We start from the raw sequence: 21,824 nt of genomic DNA, 5'->3' as shown, positions 1-21,824 counted from the left end.
AAATTTCACAGATAATCCTATAAGCTATTCTTAAGTCATCTCATCGCAGTGCAAAGCATAAATATCAGCACTTCAATAAAGAATATTCAGCCCTGGTGCAAACAAAATGTCTGAATGAATTTCTCTCTGATAAAGGAAGACATATTTTGCATCACTAAGTATGTAATGTCTGCAAAGAGTAAGAATTTCAGGTTGTATACTGTACACATTCTCTGATATTAAATTGAAATGTTTGAACTAATGTTAGCTGTAGAAAAGACATAAAAATAAAATGCAAAGGTGGTGATGTTCTTTTGCAGAAACCATTCGGATCAACAAGTAATGTAAAACTGAAACTATTTTAAAACATGATATTTTCTACATGCCCCTTACACAAGTTGGCTCCTTAAGTAAATGGGAGCATTTAACAAAAGATGGCTGAAGATAGGATCTTACTGCCCCATACTGACTCAAGTTACCACAAGTGGTCCGATCTTCCACCATTTTTAAGATTATGAAAGGATCCATCCAAACAGCTGACCTAAAAGTCAACTGTTATCATTAGATACTAATAGGCCACGATTAATAACACATGGTTATGAAGGCTATTTGATTCTTCGTAGTGTCTTCCTGACCACTGACTACAGTGAACTCCTGGAAAGTAGACTGTTGGGCTTCAATCAGTTTAATGACTGGACAGAACCAACAAATATTACAAGCAGCACTGACATTGAAAGTGTATGTGATTTATCGTTGATGACAGAAATTCAAATCAATACAGAAGACGTCCAGTTTGATTCTTCAACAAAAAAAATATTTCTTTAACTCTGGGAGATACCAACAAGTGGACCACTTTTCTCCATTAATGTCAGCAATTAGAAATTCTGCCACTCCTCAGTTGTCAAGCCATATAGTTTTGCAGCAAATCAGTTTGCTGAAATAATAACTTAAAAAAGTTATATTCTTCTGAAAGCCTTTATATTTTTCACAGGTTCAGGTAGTGCTGTTCAGGCCAGCAGTGAGCATCCTGTTCCCGTTGCTTCAACAAAACATTTATGGCAACATTGAAGGTGGCGAGAAATGCAGCAAAGTTCAAAGGTCTGTAATGACACTAAGCCAGCCTACAATAAATGCATTCTCAGAAATTCCTCTCCTCAATGATATCTCCCCAGCAAGAAAACTTGCGTGAATCCTTTATAGTTCCTGGTTTTCTCCATTAATTATTCATAAAATGTGATCTGATCTTCGTCTATAAGTCACAATGATAGACAAACACAATCTGCCTAAACTATTGACAAAGAATTGTGCTTTTCATGTCTTTATTGAACACATTATTTAATCATTCACAGTCCAGGCTGAAAAAAGTATGTAAACCCTTATATTTAATAACTGATCGTCTTTTAACTGCAATAACCTTCACCAAACGCTTCTCAGAGCTGCTAATCAGGCTTGCACAACAGCGAGGAGGAATTTTAGACCATTCCTCCATACAAAACTGTTTCAGTTCATCATATTTCTGGGATACCTTCCATGAACAGCCCGTATGTCACAGCATCTCAATTGGGTTAAGGTCTGGGCTCTGATTTGGCCATTCCAAAACACAAATTTTCTTCTTTTTAAACCATTCTTTTTAACAAATTTTCTGTTGATTTATTTGTGTTCTGGATCAATCTTGTTAGATCATCCCATTTCTATTAAGCTACAGGCGACAAACCGTTAGCCTGACATTCTCCTGTAAAATGTATTGAAACAATTTTTAATTAATTATTCCCTCAATGACTGTTAAATTGTCCAAGTCCTGAGATAGCAAACCAGCCCCAAAGCATGATGTTCCTTCCACCATGTTTCACAGTTGGGATGAGGTTTTGGCATTGGTATGCAGTGGCCTTTCTCCTCCAAACATTGCAATGTGTATTTCTACCAAAAGGTTCAACTTTTGTCTCATCTGTCTACAGAACATTGTCCCAGAAGTGTTGTGGAACACCTAGGTGGTCTTTTGCAAACTTGAGACATGCAGCAACTTTTTTTTTTGGAGTGCAGTAGTTTCCTCTGTGATGTCCTTCCATGAACACCATTCTTGTTCAGTGCTTTTCTTATAGTGAACACCTGAACAGAGACTTTAACAAGTTCTAGAGATTTTTACAGGTTTTTTGCTGTAACCCTTGGGTTCTTTTTCACCTCCCTCAGCATTGCACAGTGTACTCTTGGTGTGATCTTTGCAGGATGCCCACTCATAGGGTGAGTAGCAACAGTACCAAATTTCCTCCATTTGTAGACAATTTTTCTTACTGTGGACTGATGAACAATCAGGTCTTTAGAAATGTTTTTGTAGCTTTACCCACCTTCATACATCTCTACAATTCATCTTCTAAAGGTCCTCTGAAAGCTGTTTTGATCGAGGCATGGTGCACATAAACAGATCTTTCTTCAGAAGAGCTGGTTTTGTCAGTAACCTGACTGTGTCTTTTTTAAAAAAAATATATAGGGCAGGGCACCTATATGACCCACACCTCCAATCTCATCTCACTGATTGGAACACCTGACTCCCAACAGTTTCAGGAGGCGGGATTACCCCAGAAGTTTACATGCTGTTTTGAGCCAAGACTGTGATTGTTTTAATGGTGTACTCAATATTGATGAGAAGTACAATTGTTTGCTTTTTTTTCGTTCAGACAGATTGTGTCTGTTATTGATCAGACATTTTATGAGTAAATAATGCAGAAAACCAGGTAAATGCAAAGGGTTCACAAAGTTTTTCTTGCAACATATATTTACAATATACTGAATCTTCCAATTTAAAAATAAATGCACAGCTCTGACAAATGGTTCCTTTGTGCAATGTAAATCCCACACTTCCACAATATGTATGTTTGAGGAATCTGCCCAAGGAAACTTTACTAGAATAGACCTTGACAAACACAAGAAAATCTGCAGATGCCAGAAATCCAAGCAACACACACAAAATGTTGAAGGAACTCAGCAGCCTAGGCAGCATCTATGGAAAAGAATAAACTGTTGACATAAACATCAGGACTGATGATGGGTCTTGGCCCAAAACGTTGACTGTTTACTCTTTTGCATAGATGCTGCCTGGCCTGTTGAGTTCCGCCAACTTGTTGTGTATGTTACCAGGATAGACCTGGCATAGTTGAATTTATAGCTGTGTGAAGGAAGACAACCATAAAGTATTTTATACTTTCAGATAACTTTGATACTTAATTTTAATGAAGTTTTATTTTCAATTATACCTTTTGATTAAAAGGTTAAGTTTTTGATTGTTTTGAAAGATTATGATATATAGTGCAAAATATTTCAGTGAGCACTGCACAAAGTCCTGATAATCATTAGGTTTGTCTTCCAAAAGGAAGTTACACCAGGGACCTGTTTGAGATAGGGAAGGTTTAGTAGGCAGATGGCTGGGAAGACTTTGTTTAATGAGCAAGTGACAGGACCAATAATTGTTACATAGAGCAATCATGGGCAAAGCAAGCATTTTTTTGTGCATCCTTAATTACCCTTCAAAAAGTGATGGAAAGATGCCTGCTTGAGCCACTGCTGTTCTCTAGTGAAAGTCTTCTTGCAGCAGCAGATCAGGGAATTCCAAGATTTAAACTGGATGATAATGAAGAACCCTTCTATATTTGGAGGTCAAGATGATCTGCAACTTGGAAGCGAATTTGAGTGATGGTACACCCATGTCCTTTTTAGTGAATGAGCCATTTCACCAGCTCACAAAGTTCAGTGTATAATTTTATATTTCACAAATCTAAATAAATTATATATAGAAACATAGAAAATAGGTGCAGGAGTAGGCCATTCGGCCCTTCGAGTCTGCACCGTCATTCAGTATGATCATGGCTGATCATCCAACTCAGAACCCTGTACTTGCTTTCTCTCCATACCCCGATCCCTTTAGCCACAATGGCCATATCTAACTTCCTCTTAAATATAGCCAATGAACCGGCTTCAACAGTTTCCTGTGGCAGAGAATTCCACAGATTCACCACTCTCTGTGGGAAGAGGTTTTTCCTCATCTCGGTCCTAAAATTCTTCCCCTTTATCCTTAAACTGTGACCCCTCGTTCTGGACTTCCGCAACATCGGAAACAATCTTCCTGCATCTAGCCTGTCCAATCCCTTTAGAATTTTATACGTTTCAATAAGATCCTCTCTCAAACTTCTAAATTCCAGTGAGTATAAGCCTAGTCGATCCAGTCTTTCTTCATATGAAAGTCCTGCCATCCCAGGAATCAATCTGGTAAACCTTCTCTGTACTCCCTCTATGGCAAGAATGTCTTTCCTCAGATTAGGGGACCAAAACTGAACATAATATTCTAGGTGCGGTCTCACCAAGGCCTTGTACAACTGCAGTAGAACAATTGGCCAATTTCAAAAGTATAAATGCAAATATGTACTCATTAAACAAAAGATTGATCAGCATCTTAAAAACTACGGTACTTCAAAATATATACAGGATAGCTCTGATTTTTTGATTACTATAAAATTTATTTACCTAAACCTGACTGTAGCAAAAATAGTAAATAATTTTCTCTTATAACAGTTCACTATGGCATGTGTACTAAGTAACTACATGAATCTCATGGCCCAGAACAGATAATGAAATCATAATGTCAATGTTCTGAGAACAAACATATACCGGTACTGTTGTAGTAGAAATAGACTGTTGGAGTGAAACAAGAACAAATGAAAATTGAGATAGCCTCAAGTAACTTCTTTTAAAAAAGAATTTCATGATAGGTGGACACCAGTTATTTAGGACAACTACACCAATGGCAGAGAATCTCTCCAAGTGACTTAACTCAACAGAAATTAATTGCATTACGACGATCCCTGTTATCTCGTCACCACACAAAAGCTCCAAGATTTTAATAAAAGACCAGGACTATTAATTACTTTGTTGGTGTGAACTTGTGCCCACTAGCACAAAAGGACACAAGTTCACAACCACAAAGTAATTAATTTAATTTCCAAAGCCACAAACATGACAAGGTGTAATGCGGAACATTGTGCTGAGAGGAGAAATCCACTGATGGAGTGAATGGAAATAATAATTACCTGGTGACTGATTTTAAATTGTGTAGAGATGCTTAGAATGGAATTTAGAATTTAAAGGAAGGATTCGAGGAAGATCAGTTTATCTGACAAAGCATAGATAGGTAACAATCAAACTACACCAGGATAAAGTGAATCTACAGAAAAATAGGTGTTCCATAATGTTTAAACTGCTAACTAATATAACCCAAAGAATCAGTATGATGGGCATCACCTTAAGATTAGCCATAACTGCTTGCTTAGGACATAAATGGCTCATACATAAGGGCATAAACTTCTGGTGATTGGAGGAAAATACAAGGGGGATGTCAGAGATAGTTTTTTTATTTAAAAAGTGTGGTGGGTGTGTGGCAGACACATTAAGAACGTTTAAGAAACTCTTAAGATAAGCACCTAGGTGCAAGAAAAATGGAAGGTTATGTGGGAGGGAAATGTAGGATTGATCTTAGAGTGTGTTAAATCAAGGCCAAAGGGAATGCACTGAGCTGTACTGTTTTATGTTCTATTGCCAGCACTGTGTATGTTGATCAGTGACAGAAACTGCTACGAGTCCAATCTTAGATACAATGCCTGTATTCTGACCTATAACTTGAAACACATATAAACAATAGCAAGATGATAGTAAATGATCAGAGTACAGCATGGCATGAATACTAAAGCAACTCGGTGCTGTCTGCTCCTCACAGTAATCTAGTCAGCACAAGTTGTCTGCCTTATATTTTGTAAGTACAGCAGCATCACAAATTTCAAGATATTGTTCTCCCTTCACCATACATAACACTGCATCACTGTACATTGTGCCTTTTAGCTTACAGTCTCAGTCCCAATAACTTCCATTCTCTTCTTTCTAATGTACAATGTTCTGTTAGCAATAGGACCAAAATTATACATAATATTCCAAAAACATCTGGTTAATATTTCCAATGAAGCAGCATATCAAGTTAGATCCTCTTCAAGGTCCAGCTTTTCCATATCTTTACATATCTGTCAACATTTATCAATTCAATTCAAGATTGTTTAATGTCATTCCCAGCACACATGTAAAGGAAAATGAAATAATTGTTACTCTGGATCATACTTTAACCTACTGCTAAATTCTACATGACATTGATATTTGATGTTTAGTCAAGCAGTGGAACTCAAGCATACAGTTTTCTGTTGTCTTACAAATAATCTAATTTCATAATTGAAAACAATGATAAAAATTATATTGCAAATTTGGTAGATGAGGAAAATATAGACTTACCTATTCAGACTTCAAAAACACTTTTGATAACATATCACTGAAAGGCTGAACAGAAGATGAAAGAATCCTGATAAACAGTAATATTTTGTGATGGATTGAGAATGGGCTTGCAAAGCAAGGTCAAACTGTAGTTTTGATTTGTTCAGACACCAGTTATGAAGGATGTCACTCTGGGATTATAAATAGTTTTTATTACAAGATCTAGATACAACTGTTGGGACTGAATTTACAGATGATACTTTTGAGTAAAGAAAATACCCGGTACTTCCCTACTTCTGGGATAGTCAAGCTACTGGACAAATGGACTCATGACTGGCAAATAATGTTTAACTTGGATGAGTGTCATGCTCACTTTCAGGATGAATGTGAAACAAGCAAATATTTCCAGAATGTGCAGAATTTCCTGTGTTGAATATTTCAGGGAAATGGATGTGTGAGGATAAAAAAAGCAAGGGATCTGGATGTTCTCATGCATAAACCTCTAAGATATTTGAGCAATCATGTTTTAAGCAGGGTACAATTAAAGGAAAAACATGTTTCAGGACATTCATATTTTGTTGTCCTTGTAGAAGATAGTCTTATTTATTTCCACTTGCAAAGTGAGTGATGAAGGATTTGAATATAATAAAGAGAGTACATCACTTTTGATGTAAAGTATCCTTATCAAGGCGGGTAACTGAACTGATATTGAACTCTGCAGAAGCTTTTAATAGTTATCTGAGATTCAAGGTAAATCCAATAGCATGTGTCCCAGTTGACAGTTTTGGCCAATTAATTGTTAACGATTATTAGATAAGACCATACTGAAGTAGTGCCAGATGCCCCAGTAAACAGAAACCCTGGAACAGTTGCTTTGTTGTTTGGTGAATGCTGGGTCATCAAATAACTTTAGGTGAAAGCTGAAGGCATTCCTGGTTAGAATAGATATAACTTCTTCCAGAAGTGTATGCTCTTTGGGGCATTAATAGCAGCGTAAGCTCCTTGATTCATTTGGACTTGGAGATGAACTCACAATCTTCAGGTGCACGCATAAACTTTCCAGGTACTGTATTTGTGGCAAGAAACAACCCATATTACACAATTGTTGGTAAAGAAACATGTTTTTGCTCCATTTAACATTATTTCCATTCACAACCAAGCTACATGGCTATACTTCATCTAGGTAATTTAGTCATAACTCCAAAACATTAAAAGATCTTCTGAAAATCTTCAAGCCAGTGACTCATCATATTTAGTTATTGTTGCAAAAGAAATCTGGAAAGATTAGGTAAATTTCACCTGTCACTTTTAATTCCACACCCTCTGTACCATAGAGTCAGCCTGTTGGCTGAGCAAGCACTGATGGCAATTACACATTTGTCTTACCTCCCCCTCCACCCCCAACAAATGGAGATAAAAATGAGCTGCACTGCCACTGTTTGAGAGTGGAGAGTGGAGAATAGATAGACAGATATTTTTAAAAATCACTGGACTAACTCCCAGTGAAAACCAACCAAATATCTGGCAAGCCAATGCTCACAGGGTTTTTGTTTAAACTTATGATTTGCACAATTAAAGACAAACATGACAATGCTCAACACATAAAATTTTTAACCTTGCTTATACAATTTACATGCAAAACATCTGAAGAGAAATGAAACACTGTACCCGAAGTAATCCTGTTTTCAAACACATTTTGAGTGTATTTGAGGCAATTTTAAGTTACATTACATAGAAATACTATCTTATCTTTAGAGGGTTTTTTTTGCTGCACAGCTAAACTTAAATGAAACTAATGCAGACATCATGTGTAAATGCAAAAATGGCATTCAAATGGACCAAATGAATTAAACTGGTTAAAAGTTTAAGGTAGACCAGATTATAAACACTTCATTTGCTAAATTGCAATATCTGCTTTAATATATGCAAATTACAGACTGGACTATAACTTTGAAATTTTAAGATATAGGTTTTGAAGAATTTTATGTACATGACAATCACGACTTTAAAAGACAATATATTCAAGATGCAAATAACATGTTAAGTCCTGCATATTTAATGTATTTCTAAAATACATCTTTCCTCACATCTCAAAAGGACTCTCAATAAATTTACCACAGAAACTATTCTCTGCTCAAACAATGCTTGCAAATAGCAAAATAACTTCAAACATCAAGCAATAGAGCCACATGGTAACAGTGATCAGAACTATTCTACACCATCTTAAAAACAAAAGCCATATTTAAAAGATTTGACAACCCTGATAAACAAGGTTTTGAAGACAGACAGATGGTGTTTGTAAGTCAGGAAACCTGACTGGAACATGTACTTCATACAATCAAATGTTGACAAGGCTTGTCCACATGAGAGATGTTTGTACTCAATTTAAATCTTGCATAAAGATAAACAAAGATAAAGTGTTAGTTTTTTCTGTGTTGTTTTAAGAGGAATGTAACCTAATTATTATTGCAAGATATTTAACAGCATATTTTAACAAGTCCACGCACGTGCCAAAATTACAATAATGCGCTATAATTAGTTACCCCTCCAAATTTTCTCTTGAAATAAATAAAATTAAAAACTGTAACTGCAGTGCTTCTGAATCAGTGCTTTGTTTAAAAGATAAAAATATATATTTTTTTTACCATTTAAACTAAACTTTGCACCAACTAAAGCACAAGTACCTGTAAACACCCTTTATCATTCCCACATCAACACAAGTTAATTATGCAATTCGCTAATGTTATTGATCGTTGTATTTCGTAGAACCCCGAACGACGCAAACAAAGGAACAGTGGGGAGGAGGGTGGTGGTGGCGGAGTCAGAAAGACAGCAAGGGATATGAAGTAAATAGGACAACTGGAGCGTGCAACATTTGTTTTATAATCTGGGGTACGACCTCCAAGAAAATAGTCGCTATTCGCCATGAAAAACGAATGTGAAACATTATCGGTCATTTGTAATAAATAAAAATGACCAAATGCATGTAATTAATATTAAAATAACAAATCCTTTGTAATTTCACAAGCGTTGATTTCGAAGGTTCGACAACCACACTTTACAATGAAACAGCGTCCACCTCGCAGCTATGTTTTTGAAATTTTGTTAAGCGTCTGTAGAATATTGTGCAACGGAAGAGACAATGCTGAAATTTGAGTTTCGCTTGATTCTCCAATCGGACCGAAAGTGGCATCGTTTCAATGTAAACAAAAGGGTATCTTAAAAAGATGGTAAAAAACCGGGTAAACGCCGAGAGACAATAATCAGAGGTGAAGAACTGTCAAAGTATCAGCCAAAAAAAAGGTATCGCGATTATCAATACAAGAAACGAAAAGAATTCCAAGTTTCACAAAGCCCAATTTTATCCGAATGTTTAAAAATAAACACAGGATTAATCGAGCAAAACCACAACCAAAGATCCTTTGACTGGGCAAACCTCTTGCTATGCCCCAGGGGAGCTATTTACGATCCTCAGAGCATTTAGGTGCACAGTGAACTAAAACAGGCACCATAGAAAGATGGGTCTCCGGCGAAAGTAAACGGAAGGCATACCGATGCTGCCCATTGCAGGATCCCGGGAAGCGTGGAGGGGACACTAAGTCATAACACGGTGGTGGGGAGGGAGAGCAGGAGGGTGTAAATTCCCTAGAAAGGGAAATCGGGAAGCAGAGGGAGGGTGTCAGTCAGGGGGTGGGGGAGATGTGACGAGGCTCATCTGGTTTTGACATCAGAGAAAGGGGTGATCCCAGTAACACACAAGGCGAAGGGAACTAGTCCACTCGCCGTGCGTCGGGCAGTAGGGGTATGCGAGAGGACGCTTAAGGGGTGTGACCCGAGGGGTTGGAGAATGGGACGAAACAACAGGGCCGGGGGTTTGGAGGGAGGAGATAAGATAATGGAACCCAGCTCGATTTTGGAGGGGGTGTACAATGGAGAACCCAGGATTTGGAGGCGGAGAAGATAATGGGATCAATTACAATGTTTAAAATACGTTTGGAGAAGTTCACGGGCTGGAAGGGGTAGGATACGGGCCAATGCCGGCAAATGGGACCTGTTCAGGTGGTTAGTATGGACGAGTTGGGGCAAAAGACCTGATTCCATGCCGCACAGAACTATGAATCTACTGATTTTGGGATAGGGCACAACGATCCCCCAAGATCCGGGTGGAAGGGGGCATGATACAATAAAACGCCAGGATTGGGGGAGGGGGTTAGGGGCAAAGACACAATGGGCCCCAGGATTTGGGGGGGCAGGGAGAGGCAATGACACCCCATGATTTGGGGAGGAAGAAAGACATAATGGGGCACCACGATGTTTCGAGGTTATCAATGGGGTCCCACAGGATTTTGGGGGAATCACAATGGGACCCCCCCAGATTTGAGACAGAGGTTTACTTAATGGCACCCCAGGATTTTGGGGGTGGGGGAATGATGGCGTGTTGAAGAAGATGGGATCCCTAGACAGAACAAGTCGGCCCTCTGCGGATATGAGGAAGGAGGGTTTACATTAGGCTCCCCGTGAGGAGGGGGCGTAATATTGGGCCCCCTCCCCTATAAACAGGGCCTTGCGCCTCCCCGTTTGCCCGTTGTCTTTCTCTCCCTCCGTGCCGGTGAAAGCCACTGGGCCTGCCCTCACTCACCCCCGGCCTCTGCCTGTTCCTCCTCCGGCCGCTCCGCTCTCCCCCAGGGCCCGAGCTCCCGTTCACGCTAGAGCTGCGAGAGCGACACAAACAACCGAGCGGCCACTTCCCCACCGACCGGCGTCCCTCACAGCAACTGCGCAAAAAAACCCAGCGTCAGCCCCCATGCGTGCGCGCTGCTGCCACGCGCGCTCCCGCGGACACGGCGTCCCGTGAACAGGCGTGCGCGCGCTTGGGCGGGGGAGCGCGCCTGAGAGTCCCTAGTGTGTGATCATGGGGGAAGGGGCAGGCGGGAGCGTGTGTGGGACATTGTGAGGCTGGTAAATTGCCCTTCCTGGCTGGCTGTCTGTTCTCCCTCTTTCCTGCAAAAACATATACCACGCCTCCCAACACTGGCACTCACAGAAGAGAAGCCTTCGCTCTCCCACAACAAATCACAACTAACACACACCTCCTATTGGTAAAATTACCAATCTACCTGCACTGCACTCTCTCTGTAACACTATACTCTGCATTTTGTATTTTCTTCTTACTACCCTGATGTACAGAATGTATGGAATAATATGCAAAAAAAAAAGCCGTTCACATGTAACAATAATAAAAACCAATACAAAATGATGATATATAAGGAAAACGAAAATCCTACTGATTTATTTTGAAAACAGTGTGCCAGATTCCCATTCAAAGTTGCACAGAACCTTATTAGAGAGGAGTCATAAATTCATACAGCACAGAAACTGCCCTTTTGGCCCTCAAAGTCTACACTGACCCATTTGCACATTATATTCTATCCGCATTCTTATCAGCTCCTCCCAGGTATTCAAAACAAACTTTTTTTGCTTTATAACCTATCTTTCCTCCCACCTTTATTGCAGCGTTGTCTTGGAAATTAACCTTTAATTCCTAGAAACTCCAAGAAACCCCAGGAGAGTTCGGAACACTATTTTGGAAAGGCTCATATTTTGAAGAGGAGAGAGAAAATATAGAGAGGTACAGAATGGAAACAGCCACTGAAGCCCACTGAGTCCACGCAGACTACCAACCACCCATTTATATTAATCCTGTTTTTTTCTCACCACATTCTCATCAACTCTCTCCAGATTCTACCATTCACCAATATCCTAAGGACAATTTATGGAGACAAGGTGACCTACCAATCCATATATCTTTGGCATGTAGAAGGAAAACCACACTGTCACAGGGAAAACGTGAACACCCCATTGAAAGAGTACCAGAAGTCAGGTTTGACCCCCTGAATACGTACACAACGCCGGAAGAACTCAGCAGGAAGAGTAGACCCTGATGAAGTAGATCCTGATGAAGGGTCTCAGCCCAAAACGTTGGCTTCTCACGGATGCTGCCTGACCTGCTGAGTTCTTCCAGCGTTGTGTACATATTCTTTGATCCACAGCATCTGCAGTTGTATTTTTGAGGTTTGACCCCCTGGTCTCTGCCTTGTGAATCAGCAGTTCCACTAGATCTGCTATTACCATCCAAAAATACTTAAAAATTGTTCATTCTTGCTGTATTTAAAATACTAATCCTTTCGCTCTGCGTGAAAGAGAATGAATTGTTTAAGAGGAACTGTTAAATGTTGTAACAAGAAAGGGTAAACACAGGATTTGGGCTAATATATGTTGGCTCAGCAGGATCCATCTAAAATAGGTGTTTTGGTTTTATCTCAGTGCCATTCTCATTTAGAGCATATCTCCTGTTTTATTTGGCCTTTTCTTCCAGAAGGAATTTTCCTTGAATATTTAATGTTCCTTAAAGTTCTCATTGGTGGGGGTGAGGTGGGGGATGAGCTCCCACTATCTATTAAATGCTCCCAATGGTGTGCGTCTGACATCCAGATAGCCTCTGACATCCAAGTCCAGCTCCTGGCCTTCACATGTCACTTAGCTACTAAGCCTGGCGGATCTGTTTCTACTGCTGGGAGATGAGTGCAAGGGTGGGTTACTGGCACCTTAAAACCAGTTGCTTTGGGCAGATGGGACTTGTCAGCCACGATTGGCAACTCATCTAGGAGAAGGAAAACTCTGACCTCAAACCTCCACAACCTTGCAGTTATAATCACCCATGGGGAAGACTTTGGGACTAAACCCCAAGGAAAAATCTGGAGATGGAGTTCATAAGGTAGTTCTATGTTGGGTTCAATGCAGACTGGCAACTCCTGGAACAAACTGCTTTGGCCTCTGCTGTTCCTTTGGATTCATCAGCTACACAGAGAGGGGAGGCCTGCTGCATAGGCAACAGCTTGCTCTCCATATCATACTGCCCTGGCTTGTTTGCTGGTTTGCACATAGACAGCTAGGATGTAATATCCATGGTTAACTCTGACCAATGAAGGACCTCTCTCTCTATATATATATTTAATGTTAATGCTTTGAATCGGTGGACTGGACTGTATTCAGGTATTCATCTTTGAATCTGGATGAGTATGCTGCAGTTGCTACCAACTTCATTAAAACCTGTGTGGATGAGTGTGTGCCTACAAAGTCTTACTGTACATTCCCAAATCAAAAGCCATGGATGAACCAGGAGGTATGTCGTCTGCTGAAGGCTAGATCTGTGGCACTCAAGTCTGTCAACCCAGGCCTGTACCAGAAAACCAGGTATGAATTGTGAAAGGCTTTTTCAAGGGCGAATAGATAATTTTGAACAAGGTTGGAGGCAATATCAGATGCACGACAACTCTGGCAGGGTCTTCAAGACATTACTCCTACAAAGTGAAATCCAATAGTATGAATGGCAGCGATGTTTCACTACCGAATGAACTCAACTCCTTCTATGCACACTTCAAAAGGGAGAACACAATTATAGCTGTGAAGATCCCTGCTGCACTTGATGACCCTGTGACCTCTGTCTCAGAGGTCAATGTTAGACTGTCTTTAAAAAGAGTGAACCCTCACAAGTCAGAAGGTCCAGATGGAGTACCTGGTTAGGCTCTGAAAACCTGTGCCGACCAACTAGCAGGAATATTCAAGGACATTTTCAACCTCTCACTGCTATGGGCAGAAGTTCCCATTTGCTTCAGAAAAGCAACAATTATACCAGTGCCTAAGAAGAATAATGTGGGCTGCTTTAATGACTATCATCTGGTAGCACTCACATCAACAGTGATGAAATGTTTCGACAGGTTGGTTATGACTAGACTGAACTCCTCCCTCAGCAAGGACCTGGACCCATTGCAATTTGCCTATTGCCACAATAAGTCAACAGCAGACGCAATCTCAATGGCTCTGCACATGGCTTTAGACCACCTAACACAAACACCTAAGTCAGGATGCTGTTCATCGACTATAACTCAGCATTTAATTCCATCATTCCCACAATTCTGATTGAAGAAGTTGCAGAACCTGGGCCTCTGGACCTCCCTCTGCAATTGGACCCTTGACTTCCTAACTGGAAGACCACAGTCTGTGCGGATTGGTGATAACATAATCTCCTTGCTGATGATCAACACTGGTGCACCTCAGGGGTGTGGGCTTAGTCCTTTGCTCTACTCTCTGTATACACATGATTGTGTGGCTAGGCATAGCTCAAATACCATCTACAAATTTGCTGACGATACAACCATTGTTGGTAGAATCTCAGGTGGAGACGAGAGGGCATACAGGAGTGAGATATGCTAGCTATTGGAGAGGTGCCACAACAACCTGGCACTCAATGTCAGTAAGATGAAAGAGCTGATTGTGGACTTCAGGAAGGGTAAGATAAAGGACCAGTTCTGCCTAGTAGCTAAGCCACATGTGAAGGTCAAGAGTTGGTCTTGGTTGTCAGAGGCTGTTAGAGTCACCCATGATTTGGAGCACTTTATAGGTAGTGGGAGCCTAACCTCATAAAGGGATCAGAAGTGGAGAGAGTGAGCAGCTTCAAGTTCCTGGGTGTCAAGATCTCTGAGGATCTAACTTGGTCCCAACATATTGATGCAGTTATAAAGAAGGCAAGACAGTGGCTATATTTTATTAGGAGTTTGAAGAGATTTGGCATGTCAACAAATACACTTAAAAACTTCTATAGTTGTACCATGGAGAACATTCTGACAGGCTGCATCACTGTCTGGTATGGAGGGGCTACTGCACATGACTGAAAGAAGTTGCAGAATGTTGTAAATCTAGTCAGCTCCATCTTGGGCACTAGCCTTCTAGGTACCCAGGACATTTTTAGGGAGCGTTGTCTCAGAAAGGCAGTGTCCATTATTAAGGACCTCCAGCACCCAGGGCATGCCCTTTTCTAACTGTTACCATCAGGTAGGAGGTACAGAAGCCTGAAGGCACACACTCAGTGATTCAGGAACAACTTCTTCCCCTCTGCCATCCAATTCCTAAATGGACATTGAAGCATTGGACAATAGCTCACTTTTTTTTAATATACAACATTTCTGTTTTTGCACATTTTAAAAAATCTATTCAATATATGTAATTGATTTACTTGTTTATTTATTATTATGTTTTATTTTATTTTATTTTTTTCTCACTGCGATATTATGTATTACATTGAACTGCTGCTGCTAAGTTAACAAATTTCACATCACATGCTGGTGATAATAAACCTGATTTTGATTCTGAAATGCCACAACAACTGTCAAAAAGAAAATTATCTGAAGACAATGTGACAGAAACTGAGAGTGTAGATATGTACACGGTTAAGTAAGTAGAAGGGTAAACAAAAAATACAGGTAAAATAATTTCATTAAGGACCTCCGCCACCTCAGACATGCCCTCTTCTCATTAGTACTGTACCATCAGGGAGGAGGTACAGGAGCCTGAAGGCACACACGCAGCATTTTAGGAACAGCTTCTTTCACTCTGCCATCAGATTTCCAAACAATCCATGAACCCATGAACACGACCTCAATGTTTTTGCACTATATATATATATATATAATTGTAATTTATATTATATTATATGTATTGCCATGTACTGCTGCAGCAAAACAACAGATTTCACAACATATGTCAGTGATAATAAACCTGATTCTGACTTTTCCTTTCATTTATACATTGTTAATAAGTAGTAGGTCTATTTAGCTCCATACTGATTTACAGTGAAATCATTGCTGCTCTGTGTCCTGGCCAACTTTGTGACCTCAATGCAGACTAAAACAATTAAAGACATTTGACAAAATAATATTCAGTGAATTTCACAATCTCACTCCGCAATTTCAGCTACACCTTCTCGATCTGTGGTAAAAAGGATTTGGGCAGATAAAGGAAGAGATCCTGAGCAAAAGCTGTGAGACAAAGGTAACCAGACAAAGAAAGAAGTATAAAAGCTGTGAACCACAGGACTGTGGAAAATGACAAGCAAGTCAGTCTGTTTTATTAGGAGGAGAAATATGGAGCTAAGATTGAAGATGATAACATACAGCTGGAAAAGCCAGTTCTGATACAGAGTAAGAAAGTTACTGGAAGATATAGAAATCTATAGAGCCGAGATAGCTGCAACATGACCGGACAGAGATAAGGTGCAGTTCCTCATGTACCTAGTCATTTGGAGTTGTTGAGTTGCTGTCAGGGATTTCTTGCTTCCTTTCCTACGTTATAAAATTGATTTCTCCTCCAAAATATTTAATTGACTAGAAAGTGCAGTGTGTATCCTGATGGGGTTGTGAAAGGATTTCTATGAACTCACATTCAACTAACCTCAGCGGCAAAGTGAGTTACAGTTAAGCAACGTATTCTTGAACATAGAAGTGGTGTGGGAGCGAAATAATCAGTCTCAGTCCCTTTTAAATCCAGAGAGTTTGGAAGTTTTGAATTGGGCATGATCATCTCATCTTCAAATAATCATGAAAGTAGGTAATGGAAAGGGAAGCTAGGAGTCTTAAATGGAGTATCATCCTTCAGTTCTGATTGGAGAGACTTACAGCATGGAAAGAGACCATTTGATCCACCATGTCTGCACCAACAATCATGCACTCATTTACACTAATCCTATACAAATACAATTTTAATCTCCCACACTCCCCTTGATTCTCCCAAGATTATTCAGCTCACCTATCGATTTGAGGCAATTTGCAGCTATCAATTAGCCAAGGCACACACAGGCATTTGACACATGGGCAGAAAGAAAGCAAGTAGAAATAACATTTAGAATTTGCAAACTCTGCACTGACACTACTGGATGACTGAATTGAACCAAGATCTTTGGAACAATGAGGCAACTCTACCATCCTCAGATCTTTAAGAAGGATTTGAAAGCATTAAAGAGAGATAAAATTTACAAAGATTACACTTGAGTTATGATGAAAGCTTGTCTAGCCTGATGATGATTTTATGTTTAAGCATAATAGTTGAATAGGGAATTAATTAAAATATAATAAATTATGAGAGGATGGAAACACAGATATGAAAGATCTATTTCTTATAGCAGAGGGGTCAATAACCAGAGATTTAAGTTAATTAGTTTAAGGATCAGCAAAGCTGAGGAATCTTTTTAATTCATATGATAGTAGCGGACTCACAGTCTGGAAGTGCAATGTTTGAGATGCTTCATCTTATGAGGCCAACGACCAGGAGATGAGATACAGATTAAGTTAGACAGCTCTTTGTCACAGGCTGGACATGACAGGTCAAAAGGTCTTCTACTGTGCTGTAAATTTGGGCATTCTACAATTTTACAGTCCAGTAATCTTGTCCCTAGCTCTCTGAGGATGACTGATTCTGGTTCATTTTTAATGCTCAAAAACAATCCAATCATTTAAATCACCACACTCCCCACCTTATACATCATTTTCAGCATGGTTTCTCTATGCATGTAATTGAGTTGCAGTGATTTGGTTCTCTGTCGTTTCCTCATTGTTTAGTAATTTCAACTATACCTAAAATGTTGAAATGATGGAGCAACTTCCTTGACAAACCTAATTTGAAAGCTTACTTTGTTTTTACCCACATTTCCATTACAGTGAAATTGAATAGAAGATCAGCTCTTCTGATTTCTCATGAAGCACACAGTCAGAGGCAATATCACAGTAGCACTCAAACTGATGGCATACAGATTCTTATTCACAAAAATAAATATAATGCATATGGACTAGATTTCATCCAGAGAATTCAAAAGCACAAGGTACATTTAAAAAGCAATTGGTTGCTACAATGGGAAGCCTCTAGAATTCTCTGCATGGGTAAAAGACAATTCATTATCTAAAACTATCTTTAGGAAATGGAATTCTGAAGAGACTTGAGATGGTGGAATCTGCAGTAACACACAAATCACTGGAGGAGCTCAGCAGGTCAGGCAGCAACTGTGGAGGGAAATGGGTGGTTGATGTTTTGGGTCAAGATCCTTCATCTGGACCAAAAGATGGAGGGGAGGTAACTTGTATATAGAAGTGTAGGAAACATGGTGGAGCAAGAGCTGGCAGGTGATTGGTGGACCCAGGTGCGGAAGGGTGATAAGCAGATGAGGGAAGGGATGAAAGTGGGAATGATGTCAGAAGCTGGGAAGTGATGGGTGGAAGTGACAAAGTCCTGAAGATAATGGGATCTTCTTAGGCAAGGATGTTGGAGCGTGAAATAAATAGACAGAGAGGCAGGGTGGGGAACCAGAGGGAGGGTTGTGTGAGTGACGGGAAGACGGAGAGGGTGGGGAAGGGGAAACAGCGAGAGTGGTGGAGCTGGTAGATCGGGAGGAAAGAGAAAGGCAAAAAGATGGGGGGGGGGGGTGAGGGAGAAAGGTACAGTTGAGGAGTGGTTGCCATAAGTTTGTGAATTCAATGTCAGACGGAGACTGCCCAGAGGTGCTGTTCCTCTAATTTTCATATTGCTTTGAACTTGTAGTGGGAGTCGCCGTGGACAGACATGACGGTGTGGGAATAGAAAATGAAAATAAGCTACATTAGAAACTTGAAGGTATGCTACACGTACATTGTTCTTTTTTAAAAAATTAACTTTATATCTCTAGGTTCAAGAACAGCTCCCATCTTGTTGTTTTAAGACTATTGAATGTACAGTAAGATAGGCTCTTGATCCCACTAGCTACCTTGTCAAGGCCTTGTGCCTTATTGTCTACCTGCACTGCACTTTCTATGTAACTGTAACACTTTATTCTGCATTTTATGATTGTTTTTCTCTTGTTTCTCTCAATGTACAGATGTGATGAAATGATCTGTCTGCATGGCATGCAAAACAAAGTATTTTAATGTACCTTAGTATATGTGACAATATTAAATCAATTTTCCAATTTTCTCTTATCTGCATTCATTGCAGATGTGTGTACTTAAGTGAGTGAGTCAAATACCTTGCTGGATGCTGCCACTCTATGATGAAAGAGAGACCACAGGAGCAGGCCTATGTTTCTCAGTAAGCAAATCTGAAAGCTAAAAATATATCTCAATAACAATTATACAGGAACCCAAACCAATCTCAAAATAGAAAGTCTGTCAGCAAATAAACCAAGATTATTGTTTGGATTTTACTATTTCATTTCACCTTAGTTGCTCATTAAATGCAATTTGTTTTCTTATGGTTCAACTGAAAAAGAAAAACATTTTGTCTTTGGATTTTCACACAAGGATTCCTTTACCTAAGTCACAATTTTTCCCCAATGGATATAATTTAATTTTGTAAATTGATTTGGCAGGCATGCAACTCTGTTCATTTGGCAGTCTATTTCTTGCTAAATTGATATTGTACAGACTGTTTAGCTGAACTTTTATTTTTGACCTACTATCTCATTAGGTAAAAATATTTCTTCATTTGTGATCACAAGAACTTAACTATATATATCACAAAGCTGATAAAACTTACACAACACCTGCTAAAACATTAATTGCAAAACTTCATTCTTCAGTGAAGTACTTGATTCTTATATAAACATTTTTTTGGTGATTGTAAGCTTCCTTATCACCTAATTTATTTAGAATTAGTACTGAGAGTTCAAAGCAAAATAATCCTTGGAGGTGGTTATTAATGAATCTATTTCAACCACCCTCAACCTATACCCTTCTTAAACCTTGATTTCTTTCCATAAGCAAGATTCCGAGAAATTCATTGTACTTAATCGATGGGCTGAGGAATGGTAAATGGATTTCTAAGGAAGGGTCTCAGCCCGAAATGTTGACTGTTTATTCATTTTTGTGGATACTGCCTGAACTGCTGAGTTCCTCCAGCATTTTGTGTGTGTTGAAATGGATTTCAACGTAGTTAAGTGTGAGGTGATACATTTTGGACATTCTGAGCAGGGTAAGACCTATACTGTGAATGATAGGCACTGACAAGTGTTGTAGAACAGAAGCACCTGGGACTACAAGTGCACAATTCACTAAAAGCAGCTGTACCAGTAGAAAGGAAGGTGAAAAAGGCATTTAGCATGCTGCCTTCCATTAGTCAGGGGACTGAATATAGGAGTAGTGACGTACATTTTGCAGTTATATACTGTAAGTCACTGGTGAGACCGTGCTTGGTGTACTGACTACAGTTTTGTTCAACCTGTTGCAGGAAAAAAACATTGAAGTGATTTACAAGGATACTGCCTGGACTAAAAGGCTTAGTTATAGAGAAAGGTTTATCACACAAGATCTTTATTCCTTGAAGTGTAGGAGAATGAGAGGTGACCTCATAGAAGTTTATAATATCATGAGGGGTATGGATAAGGTCATAGTCTTTTCTCCAGGGGAATCTAAAACAGGAAGGCACAGAAACAAGAAGGGAGAGATTTAAAAGAGACCTGAGAAGTAACTTCTTTACAAAGAGGGTAGTGATTGCTTACTGTGTGCATACATCTACTGATGCCTCTGGACACATCATCAGTGATGTTCCTGGAATCATCGGGTGTTCCGGGTCTTTCAACATCATACACCCTTCTCCAGGTGACCCATCCGGGGCTGATCAGACCCCAGCTTGTGTCCAGATGACTAGCTACACATGACTCCATGCCCACAGCCATCTTGAGGCCCTCTCTGCCACATCGGTGGTACTGCGGATGGCTCTCCTCTTCCTCTCTCCCTCGATGCCCAAATTGCTGAAGTCTCTGGCTAAGGAATGGGCTGCAAATCCCCTCCAACCAACTTCCATTGGGAGACACCTCGCTCTCCATCCAGCCTGCTGGCAGTTGCTGACCAGTCCTGCACATTTCGATAGCTTCCTTTCAAAGGCCTCTTCCAAGTGATCTTCCCATGGGACTGTCAGCTCCAGCATCACCACCTGTTTCATAGACTCAGACACAGGGACAATGTCTGGTCACAGGGAGGTGGCTGCGATATGGTTGGGGAGCTGCCAGAGGAAGTGTTTGCGGTGAGTACAATTGCAACATTTAAGAGGCAATCAGATGTATAGGTGAAACGGGAAGGGCTTGGAGGGTTATGGGCTGAATGCAGACAACTTGGACTAGCAGGGAGAATGCTGTAGTCAGCATTGACCAGTTGGGCTGAAGGATCTGTTTCCATGTTATGTTACTCTATAACTTCATGAATCTACATCCATCCAGTGGCCTTTAAAGGTTTTACCACAGCTTCCTAGGTGAGTAGGCTATGTTTTCATTTCTATAGTCAGGGATCCCAAATGGTTTTATATCAGTTTTATCAACTTACTCTGCCAAACTCAAAGATTTGTGCATGTCATTTGTCATTGTGAATAGATGTGGTTTCTGCTTCTCAATGACATTCTGATCCAGAAACTTCTGTTCACTACACAGCCAGATGTTGTATCTGTAAATGTTTGCAACACTTCCTCTGGATGAGCATGGAGCTCCCAAATATTCAATGCTGGCCAGCTTACTCAAGTTCTGTGCAATGATCATTTACCAATTTCAATCTGCGATACAGTTATTGCTTTTCTTTTGTTTCAAGTTTTAAAGTCCAACAGCTTATTGGCAAACCTAGCAGTTGGAATGGGTTCATGGCTGTTAGAGATAGTGGCTCAGGAATATCAGGTAGATTTACTGTGAGTTGAATAGTTTGAAAAGC

General features: G+C 39.9%; 1 protein-coding gene across 4 annotated transcripts in view; it reads right to left on the bottom strand.

The window, feature by feature from the left end:
* Positions 1–11,072, bottom strand: part of LOC140714252 (mitogen-activated protein kinase 8) — a 114,761-nt gene extending 103,689 nt beyond the window's left edge. For 2 of the 4 annotated variants that reach the window (XM_073025297.1, XM_073025299.1), the window contains exon 1: positions 10,916–11,071. The gene's annotated coding sequence lies outside the window, so the exon portion shown is untranslated. Of the gene's footprint in view, positions 1–10,915 lie in introns of all 4 variants that reach the window. The other 2 variants (XM_073025298.1, XM_073025300.1) reach the window with 2 other exon arrangements.
* Positions 11,073–21,824: the final 10,752 nt, after the last annotated feature.

This window comes from Hemitrygon akajei, chromosome 21 (assembly GCF_048418815.1).
Source record: "Hemitrygon akajei chromosome 21, sHemAka1.3, whole genome shotgun sequence".
Taxonomy (NCBI): Eukaryota; Metazoa; Chordata; class Chondrichthyes; order Myliobatiformes; family Dasyatidae; genus Hemitrygon; species Hemitrygon akajei.
This window is presented reverse-complemented; position numbering and strand designations above follow the sequence as displayed.